Source organism: Lycorma delicatula, chromosome 11, assembly GCF_047948215.1.
Source record: "Lycorma delicatula isolate Av1 chromosome 11, ASM4794821v1, whole genome shotgun sequence".
In the NCBI taxonomy this organism is placed as follows: domain Eukaryota; kingdom Metazoa; phylum Arthropoda; class Insecta; order Hemiptera; family Fulgoridae; genus Lycorma; species Lycorma delicatula.
In genome coordinates, this window is record NC_134465.1 from 48,573,635 (window position 1) to 48,588,113 (window position 14,479).

Sequence of the window (14,479 nt, forward strand, 5' to 3'; positions counted from 1 at the left end):
TGATGTCTGTTCCATTTTATAAAAATAATTATATATATATATATATATATATTTCGTTAAAATATTTAATTAAATCCTTAAGACACGTTTTTGAATCGGCGCCAAAACACATGATCTACTTTATTTGGTACTTGAATGGACTTGTAGATGACGTATATAAAAAATACGTAATAATCACAAACGGAAAAGCAATCAAAGCACATAAATATGAATTACTCTCATGTAATATCGATATTGGTTTTTCTGTATTATACGTGTATAGTATTATAAAACAAATTTACATTACATCTAGAAATTAATTTTTTAGAAGAAGGCTTCGATTCAAAAAAGTTTTCAAGGAATTACATAAAAAATTATTTCTTACTTTTAAACGCAATTTCATAAAGGTTTCATTTATATACAAGAATAACTATTTCATAATTCTCTATGTCTGATTAATAACGATAAGTTGATTCTGTAACGGTGTGATTCTGTACAAGATATGAAGAGATCTTGCACAGAATTTCACATTACCTGCCCTACAGAAGACCATATAACATATCGCGATTGATAAATATACAATATCAGGATTCCCACTGTACCTACATACCCACCGGACGGCGAAAAAAAGATCTTGTCAATTTTCAGACCGATTTTTTGTCTACATTTTTCAACATCATAGTAACACCGCGAAAAGCAGCTGGGTCGACTGCAATAAGATTTATTTGAATCGGATTAATAGGAAAAAAGTTATACGCGAACAAACATAAAAAAATATACGTGTCGAATATATAGCCTCCTTATATCTATCGCTGCCTCTATTAATAGAACTGCCATTATAATTATTATTAATTAATAGAACTTGCCTCTATTGACATAGAGGCAGCATTTCCTTCCTTGTTCTGTTCTCTATGCGTTAGAACGCCTCAATGTTCCCGTAGCCCTGCAGGCCGTAGTGCGTGACTATTTGTCTAACCGTACGGCTCTGTTTACAGATGCGCACCTGGCTGTGGAAAAGTCCGTCACCAGAGGAAGCCCGCAGAGTGTATAGCAGGGGCGCGTACAATAGTGCGCTGTATATACACCCACTACCACACTCGCAGTTTGTTTATTTCATATTCCTAAGAATGAACAGTTATATGTATATTATATATACATATATATAATTAAATTCAATTATGTCAAATTTGATTGCAAACAATATTATTTATAGACCGGATTATATGCAACATAAAAAGCTTGAAATATGCAAGAAAAATGATTAAATATGCATGAAAAGAGTCAAAATATGCAACTTTAAATAAAAAAAATAGTAATTTTTAGTTTTTTTTTATTTATTTCAAAATCAGCATTCAATTAGTAAGTAGTTGAATAACATATCGATAAATTCGATAATTAACAATTATTTAACATTTTGTAAAGATATACAATCAGAAGAACTGTTCCGCGGCTGCTAAGTGCGCTCTAAGAGCCAGGTGGCTAATAGGTTTGGCCGGCTACAACGTAAGATTTCATTTATTAACAAGGTATTAATGTAGCGAAAATATGCGAAAACCGGTGAGGAAGAGCTTAATATGCAAATGCATATAATCCGGTCTCATTATTTATATACTGTTCTTGCTGTGATTCTAAGAAACGTGACTCATTTACTGAGTTACAATACTTGGCCTGTCCAAGTTTATTTTTATAATTAATAAACTAATGATAGATCATAAATTATATATATATATGTCAGAAGATTACGCCTGCTGACGTAATTATAAAAAACAACGGGCCAACATTTTTATAACGTATAAAAGTATATCAAAAGATTTCTTTTTATGGCATAATACTAAATCATTTATAAAGTATAGATACAGCAGAATTAGAAAATATTTTTAAATAATCCGTAATAACATAAAGTAATAAGCTGTTTTTAAAAGAAAGAAATTTGTTTAAGTTGGTGACAACTAAACTAAATGTTTTCTGTTTGAAATATAGGCATTGTACCAGCCGTCGTAAACCGAGCTCATTGTGGCAGCTATACATACTGAATAAACAAACACTGATCAAATTAGTTATTCTGAATTAAGTTACCTAAAAATGTCGCTAAATAATTCTGAAAAAAGCACCCACAAATGCTTCAGGAACTTTTTAAATTAATGACATATATTTTTAAGGCTGGAGCAACATCAGTTTTCGCTATCTTCTTCTTCCTACAGAATGACGGATTTGTCATTCAAAGAACACTGTGCTAATTTTCAAACCAGACGCGTTCACCACTATCGTCTAGTGGTGAACGCGTCTTCCCAAATCACCTGATTTGGAAGTCGAGAGTTCCAGCGTTCAAGTCTTAGTAAAGTCAATTATTTTTACAGGATTTGAATACTAGATCGTGGATACCGGTGTTCTTTGGTGGTTGGGTTTCAATTAACCACACATCTCAGGAATAATCGAACTGAGACTGTGCAAGACTGCACTTCATTTACACTCATACATATCATCCTCTGAAGTATTATCTGAAAGGTAATTACCGGACGCTAGACAGGAAAAAGAAAGGACCACCGTCAAGCTTCACAGGATGAGATAAATGACAATTTTTGTAGCGTGTGAAAATGCCATACCTGACCGGGATTCGAATCCGGGAACTCCGGATGAAAGGCCGAAACGCTACCACTCGCGCCACGGAGAGCTAATTGTGGTTCTGTAAAACACTATCGCAAATTACAAGGCAAAATGTTCAACAATAAAGTATTAAAATGTTACAGCACAAACATAGATCGTTAAAATATGTTATGAGCAATTCGCCAAAACAGCGTGCTTACCATATAGAACAAAGCCAAAGATGTTACACCAGATGTTATGGAATCTGTAAGAAACTTAAATGCAAAGTCGATACTGAGGGCTATATTAGAATTGTAATTTTGCAGCAATTTTTTAATTTTGTAATTCTAGTGAGGAGATTTGTATGAGAAAAGCTGAATATAAAGTAATAATATTTATCATAAAAAGGCAAACAAATGATAAAATAAAAGTAGCAAAAGAAACTACCAGTCTCAGCAGTACATGCGATTAAGTTTTTAGAAACGACCCACCGGGTTGGTCTAGTGGTTAAACTCGTCAACGCAAATCAGCTGATTTCGAAGACGAGTTCTAAGATTCAAATCTCAGTAAAGGCAGTTACTTTTATACGGATTTGAATACTATGAAAGGTTATCTCTAAAGTACAGACCGTTTCACTGTAAAAAAATATTCTGAAAATTTATAAATATTTTTCATTTCACTTAACAAAAAAAATTACATTACTTCTCTATATAATATTACATGAATTAAGACATTTATCGTAGCGATACACCAGCTTCAATATACCTTCGTCGTATTCTTCTGCCGCCAGACCATTTAGCCACTGATTAATAACATTTTTAAATTCATCGTCACCCACAAATCGCTTACCGCTCAAAAATTCTTTCAATTTCTCAAACTAATAGTAATCAGAAGGAGCCAAGTCTGGACTATATGGTGAATGATCGTAAATTTCCCATCTAAATGTTCTCAGTAAATCACGTGTCGGACCCGTAACATGTGGACATGCAGCAGAACGACGCCGCCCATGTTGCCGATTTTTAATGGCGCGCCGTAACTTACGTAGTTTCGCAGTAGGCTTCTGCATTTATAGTCGTTCAAACTGGCATGAAATCAATCAGCAGTAACCCAAACTGATCCCAAAAGACTGTGGCCATGAGTTTGCATCCAAATGGCTGTGGCTTGGCCTTTGATGGTTTGGTTGGTGATTGAGGATGACACCATTTTTGGACGTTTCTTTCATTCTTTATAATATAATACACAGCAATCGACTGCTAATGAATATCAGCCGGATTAACGTTTTTATAGTTTAAAAAATGTATAACTACGTATTTTTACAGTCGACGGCAACATCGATTTTCCTATTCATTTTATAACTCACACGTAATTAAAGATACTACAACGCGACATCTTACAGACAACAATGCAGTGTGTACATTACTAGCGTGAGCATGAACGATACAGGTTCGCCAACCTTAAGGAGAGAAATTTCCCAGCTATTTTAGATATCCCTCGTAGATCGTGGATACTGGTGTTCTTTGGCGGTTGAGTTTCAATTAACCACACATCTCAGGAATAGTCGACCTCAGAATGTATAAGATTACACTTCATTTACACCCATAAATATCATCCTCTGAAGTAATACCTTACGGTGGTTCCAGGGACTGAACAGAAAAATATTAAGTTTTTACAAAGGGAAATTTAGTTCCTTATTTTAATTCAGTCTAATTTTCACTTTCACACAAAGAAATAAACACTAAATTTTGGTAATATTCCATTTAAGTTATTTTAGTAAGTTTTCATTCTTACACCAACCAAAGCGCTACAAATAGTTGCTGTAGCAAAGAATAATAATTGTAAACTTGTTTTATTCCCCACATAATTACACTGTATAAAGACATCTGCTTCAAGAAGTCCAGGCCTTCCATATTGTAAACCCATTAGCTTAGGTCCAATAGAATTTTGTTATTTTATTAGGTACTTTAATTTCTCCTGGATTTAATTTTAAAAAAAGGTGGTACTCTATAGCTGTTTGAAATTACTTCTTTTGACAAGTGTTTTGGGAAAAAAACTTTAGTTCAAAATCAATTTATAAAAAAGCTGCTCATATCTTGAATTACATCTTAAAATTATTACTACTTTAAAAATGCGTACATGCTGAACAGGTAACTCTTTAAATATTTTGTTAAGGGAAATGAAGAAAATAACAATAATATTATACTATTATATATATATCATATGTTTGGTGATCAGGCAGCCTTTCATCTCGGTGGTATTAACTACCACAAATATGAGTCAAAAAAAGTCCAGCACTGCTCATAAGAACATATACAAGACAAACCAAAAATGAATAATTTTATCTTCAAAAGCTGTACGTGAAGCATTTTGTTTACTACCCCGTCTAAATAGGGTTACAGCAGAGCTATAGCACTAAGGGTAAAGTATTATAATCGGTCAAATTTTGGCATATGCGGTTTTCACCGGATCTTGACGTTTTGACACCTAAGGAACCCAAAAAACCGGATGGAAATTTTCCAGATGTTAATATTCGTATGTACGTGAGTGTGTGTGTTCGATGTTGGCCTCTAAACCACCTTATATCTCCGGAACTACTGGACCGATTTAACCAAATTTGGTCAGATTACTTTCATATATGGAACATAGATGCCGTTAAATTTTTTTTTAATTTAAAGGTCGAGGGGTGACTCCAGGTCGTAGAGCAAAATCACCTTCAGTATCTCAAAATTTCGCCTAATTAAGGTCATATGTTTTTACACACGTTTGTTAACGATTAAAAAATAACAATATTTGCAAAAAAAAAAACAAAATCGCACCCATATCCCAAAAAATGCTGTTGTAGTCGACCGCTATGTTGTGACGTCATAGATGAACGGTACAAGTCCAACGGGCTGGTCTAGTGGTTAACTCGTCATCGAAAATCAGCTGATTTCGAAGTCGAGAGTTCTAAGGTTCAGATCCTAGTAAAGGCAGTTACTTTTATACGGATTTGAATATTAGATCTTAGATACCAGTGTTCTTTGGTGGTTGAGTTTTAATTAACTACACATTTAAAGAACGGTCGACGGTACAAAATTACACTCATTTTCATTCATCCTCTAAAGTAATACCTTATGGTGGTTCTAGACACTAAACAGAAAACGAGAGGTGAGCAGTAGAATTAAACAAATGAATAATATTTCAAATGTAAAAAAGTAGCTCGGTCTGGCCAAGTCTTGAACTCGATCGCCCTGTTGAATCGGTTTCTGGTGCGTTAAGCCTCGCGGCTACACCGGTCTACCGACGATAGAAGCGAAATTTGTTCTATGCAAGTTGTGAAATTACGTTAGTTTAATTCGTGCCGACCATCGTCGATAGTACCGCCAAACCCACTGAATTAAATGCGGTGTGCGCGCGCGATTTAGTTAGAATCAATGAATTAAATAAAGGAAAAAATATATTTAAATAAAATTATACATATTTTAAATTAGGTTGTACGTTTAAGCCGAGTTATCGGAAACAACCCACATTTATCAGTTTTTTTAAAGTGTGGTAATTTATTAAACAAAACATAATAATAATCTTTAAACCACAAATTAAACAGATTACAAATGAAAATAAAATTATTTACAGTTATAAATTCTTAATGTATAAGCTTAGTAAACATACTATAAAATAATAAAAGTAAACAATTATTGCATAATCTTGTGGAACTAGTTATCCCCCGTAGTAATAACTATATTGGAGGTTACCATCCAATTATTTTTCAATGAACAAAATAATAAACTAACCATTTATTGATTAATGGTCAAGTATGGATTTCCAAGTGGATTTAAAAAATAATTACATGATACAAGTCTTGCAGTACTAAAATTTCAGTTAGTGACAAGATTATACGTACATAGAAATTAAATCAGAACCATAAATACAATACAAGAATACAGTGATAAAATTGAAAATGAAATTAATCCTAGATAAATACTTGAAAGAAAAATAACAATAAAAATATGAAACTTTTAGTCATCGATTCCACCCACAATCACAGGTCAATTAATTAAAAAAAACTCTCTACATCTTCAACTGACAACAACCAATCATAAATTGATAGTGAAAACCTTTTAGTCGTTTACGGATTTAAATCCTCTTGGTAAGTGATTAAATATTTTTGGACCTAAGTATGAATAAAAACGTTTAAATAACTCGATTTTTGGCCTAGGAGGAATTACTCTATCCGCTCGTAACCAAAATACCAAGAATCCTATCCTGTTTACAGCCTTCATAATACGTCATTAGTATTCTATAGAAATACATATGATGCATTGGCAGGATATTAAAGGCCTCTGAATAATGGGAAGGATTCATGTCTACTTTTAGCCAGTATTATATGTATTACATGCTTCTGAGCAATAAAAACAGATCTAAAAACACTGTAGTAAGCTCCATATGCTAAATAACTACCAATGTCATAATTCCTGAAGGATATAGGAAGAATTTCATACTCCAACAAGATAATTCTCTACTATGTTATCACAATGTTGTCATCATATAATACCTATCTGTGTGTAGTCATACACAATTACCAATTACCACTAGTTATGAATTATTACGTGGAATAATAGTTATTCCAATTATTACATGGAACTAGCAGTTAATGATGTTAAAGAACAATTTAGATTCGGAGTAACAGTACAAGGTGAAAAGATAAAGATGCTACGATTTGCTGATGATATAGTAATTCTAGCCGAGAGTAAAAAGGATTTAGAAGAAACAATGAACGGCATAGATGAAGTCCTACGCAAGAACTATCGCATGAAAATAAACAAGAACAAAACAAAAGTAATGAAATGTAGTAGAAATAACAAAGATGGACCACTGAATGCGAAAATAGGAGGAGAAAAGATTATGGAGGAAGAAGAATTTTGTTATTTGGGAAGTAGAATTACTAAAGATGGACGCAGCAGGAGCGATATTAAATGCCGAATAGCACAAGCTAAACGAGCCTTCAGTAAGAAATATAATTTGTTTACATCAAAAATTAATTTAAATGTCAGGAAAAGATTTTTGAAAGTGTATGTTTGGAGTGTCGCTTTATATGGAAGTGAAACTTGGACGATCGGAGTATCTGAGAAGAAAAGATTAGAAGCTTTTGAAATGTGGTGCTATAGGAGAATGTTAAAAATCAGATGGGTGGATAAAGTGACAAATGAAGAGGTATTGCGGCAAATAGATGAAGAAAGAAGCATTTGGAAAAATATAGTTAAAAGAAGAGACAGACCTATAGCCCACATACTAAGGCATCCTGGAATAGTCGCTTTAATATTGGAAGGACAGGTAGAAGGAAAAAATTGTGTAGGCAGGCCACGTTTGGAATATGTAAAACAAATTGTTAGGGATGTAGGATGTAGAGGGTATACTGAAATGAAACGACTAGCACTAGATAGGGAATCTTGGAGAGCTGCATCAAACCAGTCAAATGACTGAAGACAAAAAAAAAAAACTAGTTATGAAATTATAATCACTCAGCCTGATCTAACATCCTTATATTTTGATTAACAGGGTAATGTATTAGACAAGGTATATATATATCCCTCTCCTACATACAACTCTTGATGATGAACTATATCAATGGATCACAAGAGTATTGACACAAATAGATGTAGTACAATTATAAGAGTTACAAGTTACAAGAGGAAGCTTTTGTAAAAAAAATATATATTCTGAAAAAAAATTCTTATATCATAAATTTGTCATGTAATTTTCTTTATACATAATTTTTAATGACAGATAAGTAATTATGAATAACCTATATATTTGATCATACCCATAGGGTTTCCAAGTACTATCTGTTCTAAAAGTATATATGCTTGAGTTCAAAGCTTTATATAAAAAAAACCACAGATACATTTTAATGAGCAACATGAAATTTTAGCTTGTTTATTTTTGCCTATTTCTAATACAAATTAAATTTCTAATTTAAAGTCTTTTACATTTCTAAAGTATATTTGAATGACAAAGAAAAAAGGCACCCACTTTTTTGACTTATTGGTATGTAAAAACTTGGTGTTATTTTAGATAATTAATATAGAAAATGCTTTCTGAAAATTAATGTTAACTCAGAAAAAAATAAAGATAATAATTTGAAATTTCTAGTACAAAATAATATTTCATTATGAAACAAATGATCCGAGACAATAATTTTCTTGACTTTGCTTTATTGTTAAAGAACCAATTATAAGTATGCAGGGTGGATTATGGTAGTAACCAATGTAATTGAAATGTAAAATTACTCAATGCGAAGTTTGATCCGTCATGATTATTTTATTTATAAAGCCTCCCTTAAAGATACAGAATTAAATTTAAAAAAATTCAGCTTCAGAAAAGGAAAATTTGATAGTCATAAAATTGACAGTCATGATAAGTATAGATCCTGATCAGCAGAGTGAATAAATTAAGGCTTATTTATTAAATTTCCTTTGATTTTATATCTCCAGTTTTTTTATAATTTCTATTGCGACTTGAAGATATTTTCTCTTATATTAAGAATGTGTATCATTGAAATAGATTTAGGGAGAAATTCTTTAGTTGTAATATTTGTTTTAATAGTGAAACTGAATCTTTTTTTCTTATTACTTTACATTAGTAATTTTAAAAATTTGCAGTTCTGATGACCAACTCACCGGGTTGGTATAGTGGTGAACGCGTCTTACCAAATCAGTTGATTTGGAAGTCGAGAATTCCAGCGTTCAAGTCCTAGTGAAATCAGTTATTTTTACACGGAATTGAATACTAGATCATGGATATGTGTTCTTTGGTGGTTGGGTTTCAATTAATCTCACATCTCAGGAATGGCTGAACCGAGACTGTACAAGACTACACTTCATTTACACTCATACATATCATCCATCCTCTGAAGTATTATCTGAAAGGTAATTACCGGAGGCTAAACAGGAAAAGTAAAAGTTTTGATGACCGTTTTAATCTTCTTTTATACAAACGTACAATTCATCAACACGTAACAGTTGTTTAAGCGCTAATTTTCTTGGATGTGAACTGAGGTTCACATCCAGGTAAAAATTATTTGCTTTTATATGAATTTTAAAACTAGACAGTGGAAACTAATGTACTTTCGTGGGGTTCAATTAACACATGTCTCAGGAATGGTCAGCCTGATTCTGTACAAGATTACATCTCATTTACAACCTCTACCTCTGGGATGTAGAAAGATTGCTTACTGTTCATTAGTTGAACACATTGCAATATACATATAAGAAAATAAATAAATAAATAAAAATGTGCAATTCAATTTACATGATTAAAAAAAACAATCGAAAGTCAATGTAAGACTTTCATCCTAAGAACTTAGGTTCGAATCCCAGACAGGCATGGCAATTTTCATCGCTACAAAATTCCATTTCCATATCCCACGCACGCACATGCTTCCAGCTAATGTGGTGATACCAAGCCAAAATAAAAAAGTGCTGCGTCATTACCAGTTGTTAATATGTAACTGAAAATCTTTCTTAATTTTTTTTTGTTTGAATTTTACAAATGCTGTAAAAAATTTAATTCCAACAATATTTTTAATTTCTATTATTATTATTTTTTTTTTTTATTAAGCAAAGGAATGTCTTTTTTTTATGAAAATGTATATAAATTTTTTTTATTCATGGATCTTGTTTTCTTTACAAACTTCAAATTTTCTGTTTCAACAATATTCTACTCACTTATTTTGTATGATCATAACTACGAATTAACACCCAAAACTCTGGATGAATGACACTACTACCAGTCTACCATGGAGATCAGCCCATTTTTTAATGTAATTATTATTACTGTATGACTAAATTAACAATGTGTCTGGACTTGATTGACATAGTGTGCTACGATCAGCACCATTGTACAGTGAAATAAACGTAACATGAGAGAAACTTTTGATTAGAATGGATGAAATAATCTACTCATTTTCCCTTCATCAAAGTATTTAATAACAATGGTAATAATAGGGTTGCCTCCTTTTTCCCTCCCCAAGTTTGTCGAACGTTATTACCCCATGATTTGAGTTTAGTGAGTTACTATGTTCTCGGATAAAGACAAAGCAAAGTGTATTTTATTGATGGCTGAATTAAAATCCGTAATTTTAGTTCAACGTGCGTTTCGACGTGAATTCGGAAGAGATCCACCACACAAAAATAACATAACACGTCGGTTCAAACGATTCGAAGAAACCGGATCGGTTAAGAAACAAAAATCAACCGGTAGACCAAGTGAACCAGACGAAACGGTTGAACTAATTAGACAATCGGCAATTAGAAGTCCTGGGAAGTCCATCCCCCGTCGAAGCGTCGAATTAGGTATTCCAAAATCAACAGTTCACAAAGCTTTACGTAAAAAAACTGAAATTACACGCTTATAAAATCCAGATACTGCAGGAATTGAAACCCGATGATGGTGTAAAACGTTACAATTTCGCTGTTGAAATGTCGGACAGAATAAGTGAAAACGAATCATTTTTAGACGATATAATTTTTACAGACGAAGCTACATTCCATGCGAATGGATGTGTTAACAGACACAATTCACAAATATGGGGCTCTGAAAACCTACACGCAATTATCAAGAAACAACGCGATTCGCCTAAAGTTAATGTTTGGTGTGGTGCGATGAAAAATCGTGTAATAGGGCCTTTCTTCTTTGCTGGAAAAACAATTATTGGAGTTGCGTATCTTGACATATTAACCGATTATTGCTTTCCTCAGCCGGATGAACTCGAAAACATTCAACGACTTCATTTCCAACAAGATGGTGCTCCCCCGCACTTCAATGCATCGATCACGGACGCTTTGAACGAAAAATTTGGAGATCGAAGGATCGGCCGGCAAGGACCCGTACTTTGGCCTCCAAGGAGTCCAGACCTGACACCTTGCGATTTTTTCTTGTGGGGGTACATCAAAAACGTTGTTTACACACAAAAAAATTCGCAACCTAAACCGCTTAAAAAACAGGATTAATGAAGCAATGACAACCATTAACGAAGAAATGTTAACTAATGTTTGGAGAGAAGTTGAGTATCGTTTGGACATTTTTTGAGTGACAAAGGGCGCACACATTGAAATTTATTAATTATGTAAAAAAATGTTTGACGACAAATTTGAAAAATAAAAAACATAAACTGTAAATAATTCTGTTTTAATTTAAACCATGTTTAAAACCGTACCATTCTTTTATGATAACCTGTACTAATGCAATTTTCTGTCAGAAATACGCACAAAATAAATGGAGAAGGATAACACAGAACAACCAATATTTTTACCTTGGTTACGTATATGGTTTTCTAATATTTTCAGATTTGTCCTTGTTTACTGTCATAACTATTACAAAATAAATAATAAAAATCTGATGTGGATACAACATGACTTCCTTGTATGCCAATTAAATTACATATATACATTTTTTTTTAAATGAAAAGTACTTAAAATTTTATTTCATTAATAACTTCATGTATTTTTTCATACATTTTTATTTGTTATTATTGAATTATTATCTATTGTAATTTTTTTTACAATCAGAGGTTAATAATTATTAGTAAAACAATATATTTAAACTAAAAAAAAAAGTTAAAAATAGAAAAGAGATGAAGTTGGGTTTGTAAGATCCTTCCCCTTGTAAGATCCAAATATTTCATAAGTTAAAATTTTATTTGGTTATAACTCTGTAACCACTTATATCGTTAAAAAGCTCTCAATATGGCTTATAACTGTAATTAACAAAAAGTTAAAAATCCAAATTTTGTGGAATTTGGGCTTTTTTGGACACTTTTGGTCCAGTCGATTGCAATCAAAAGGGATGGGACACAACTATGTTGTAACAGTCCTAAATCCAAATTTTTATCGTTTTTGGGTTATGCGAGATACGTACATACGTATCTACAGACGTCACGCCGAAACTAGTCAAAATGAATATTTCCGTTGAAATCTGAAAACCGACATTTTTCTCGATCCCAATACTCCTTTACTTCGTACAAGTAAGTAAAATGACAATAACAAAGATAATAAAGTAGCAGAATGGCTTGTATAATTAATTTAACGACAATTAAAAATTTATTAAACAATGCAAAATTAAATATTAATGTCCATACTTAAAAGTAATAATACGGTAATAATAAAAATTTGTTTATATTTAACAAAATCACAATGCTTAATTTAATATATAATAAAGAGTGGGCCACCGTGGCGCGAGTGATGCGTCTCGCCCTTTCATCCGGAGGTCCCGGGTTCGAATCCTGGTCAGGCATGGCATTTTCACAGCTAGAAAATTGTCATTCATCTCATCCTCTGAAGTAATAATACCTAACAGTGGTCCCGGAAGTTAAAAAAAAAACCCCAGTTGAAATAGATACTTTGTCCTATTTGTACTTATAACCACATGACTGTTGAGTCAACTAGCGGTTTTGGAAATCTTTAATTTATATTTTTTCCACATGCAATATTTACTTGATCGCACTGCACTAATAGTAAAACATTAATGAATGAGAAATTCAATTAGAATAGAATTATAAAGAACACATCCAACTACAAATTAAATGTGTATAATTCTTTTTAGAACTTTTTAGTTTTCTAAAAACTGATATTTTTGACAACGTGTTTTACCTAGTAAACATAGAACATAATATACAATTAATAATTAATTTTACATTAAACAACATTATAAATTAATGTACTAATGAGTTATAATGTGTAATTTTTTTGTAGGCTGTAAGAAAAAAAACTGTTTTATTAGTCTCGTCAAATATAATTTAGCTTAATAAACATTTCTTTAACACTTCGCAAAGATTTACTTTTTTAGAATACAGATATGCGTTTTTAAGGAAAATTAAATAAATAACAAAGAACATTTTAACTTTTTTTAACCAATCCAAACATTAACAGATCATCAATTTTCAAGAGTTAAAATATATCACGAAATAAATAATATGTAGTAGCCTGTCGATAAAAGAAATATTTTATGAAGTTAGTTCAATTCATGGAACGTGTTTATTGATGGATTTATTAGGTGGCGTTAATTAACAACGGTGACAGTTGTATGTTCAATTACGACGCAGAATCGCATGCTAATTTAGTAATTTATGATAACTACGCAGAAAACGCCTAGCAACTGTCACTTACTTCTTGCAGTATACATTGAACATTCAATGATAAACAAAAGACTGCTAATATATTATCGGAAAAGTCGCACATTTTGACGCTAGCTACTTTATTAGAATTAACCAACAAAATTAGCAAACAAATTTACACCTCGTTCTAGTTACGCCATGGTCAATCTTTATGCACTATATATTTTTTATTAAATTTTTTCTTTATTATTTACCAAAATCAACTTTATTTTTGTTTCATTTTGCTAACATAACATTATTACTTGACAATGACAAATAACCAAACACTAATGTGATGCAATGTTACCGTTAAAAGTGAAGTATGAAAGGAACATCTTTTAATAAGTAAATCTAAACGTTAACATTATTTATTTAATATTATATTAAAGTTAAAAAACAATTACCTTACCAAACAAATATATGCACTCAAAAAGTATGTTTAATTCTTTTCGGCAAATCAACCTCAAACGAACATTTACGACAACCAACCTAGTTAATTATACAACTCAGGGCCAAGCTTTCAATAGAAACGCCGCTAGTTGGAAAAGTTGAAGTACCAACACAACAATCAAAAACTTCCCTTATCAGATAATTAGCTGTGACTTAAAAATAAATGAAAGATACATGCATTGCAGAAGGGCAAGTTAATCTGATTTAAAACTATTTTCACTTTTGTTAAAAGTTTCTATGCTAATCTTAGATTAAATTTCAATAACAAAATCAGAAAATTTGTAATTGTTTTCACTATTACTAAATAACCTATCATTTTTCTCATGTGTAAATACGTTTCTT

The 14,479-nt window shown here is 31.9% G+C and overlaps 1 protein-coding gene across 1 annotated transcript in view; it reads right to left on the reverse strand.

Annotated features, from left to right (window-relative positions):
* The window catches only part of LOC142332237 (uncharacterized), a 59,056-nt gene extending 44,847 nt beyond the window's left edge, over nt 1-14,209 (reverse strand). The window contains exon 1 of the mRNA XM_075378538.1: nt 14,097-14,209. The gene's annotated coding sequence lies outside the window, so the exon portion shown is untranslated. The remainder of the gene's footprint in view (nt 1-14,096) is intronic.
* Between the last annotated feature and the right edge of the window lie 270 nt (nt 14,210-14,479).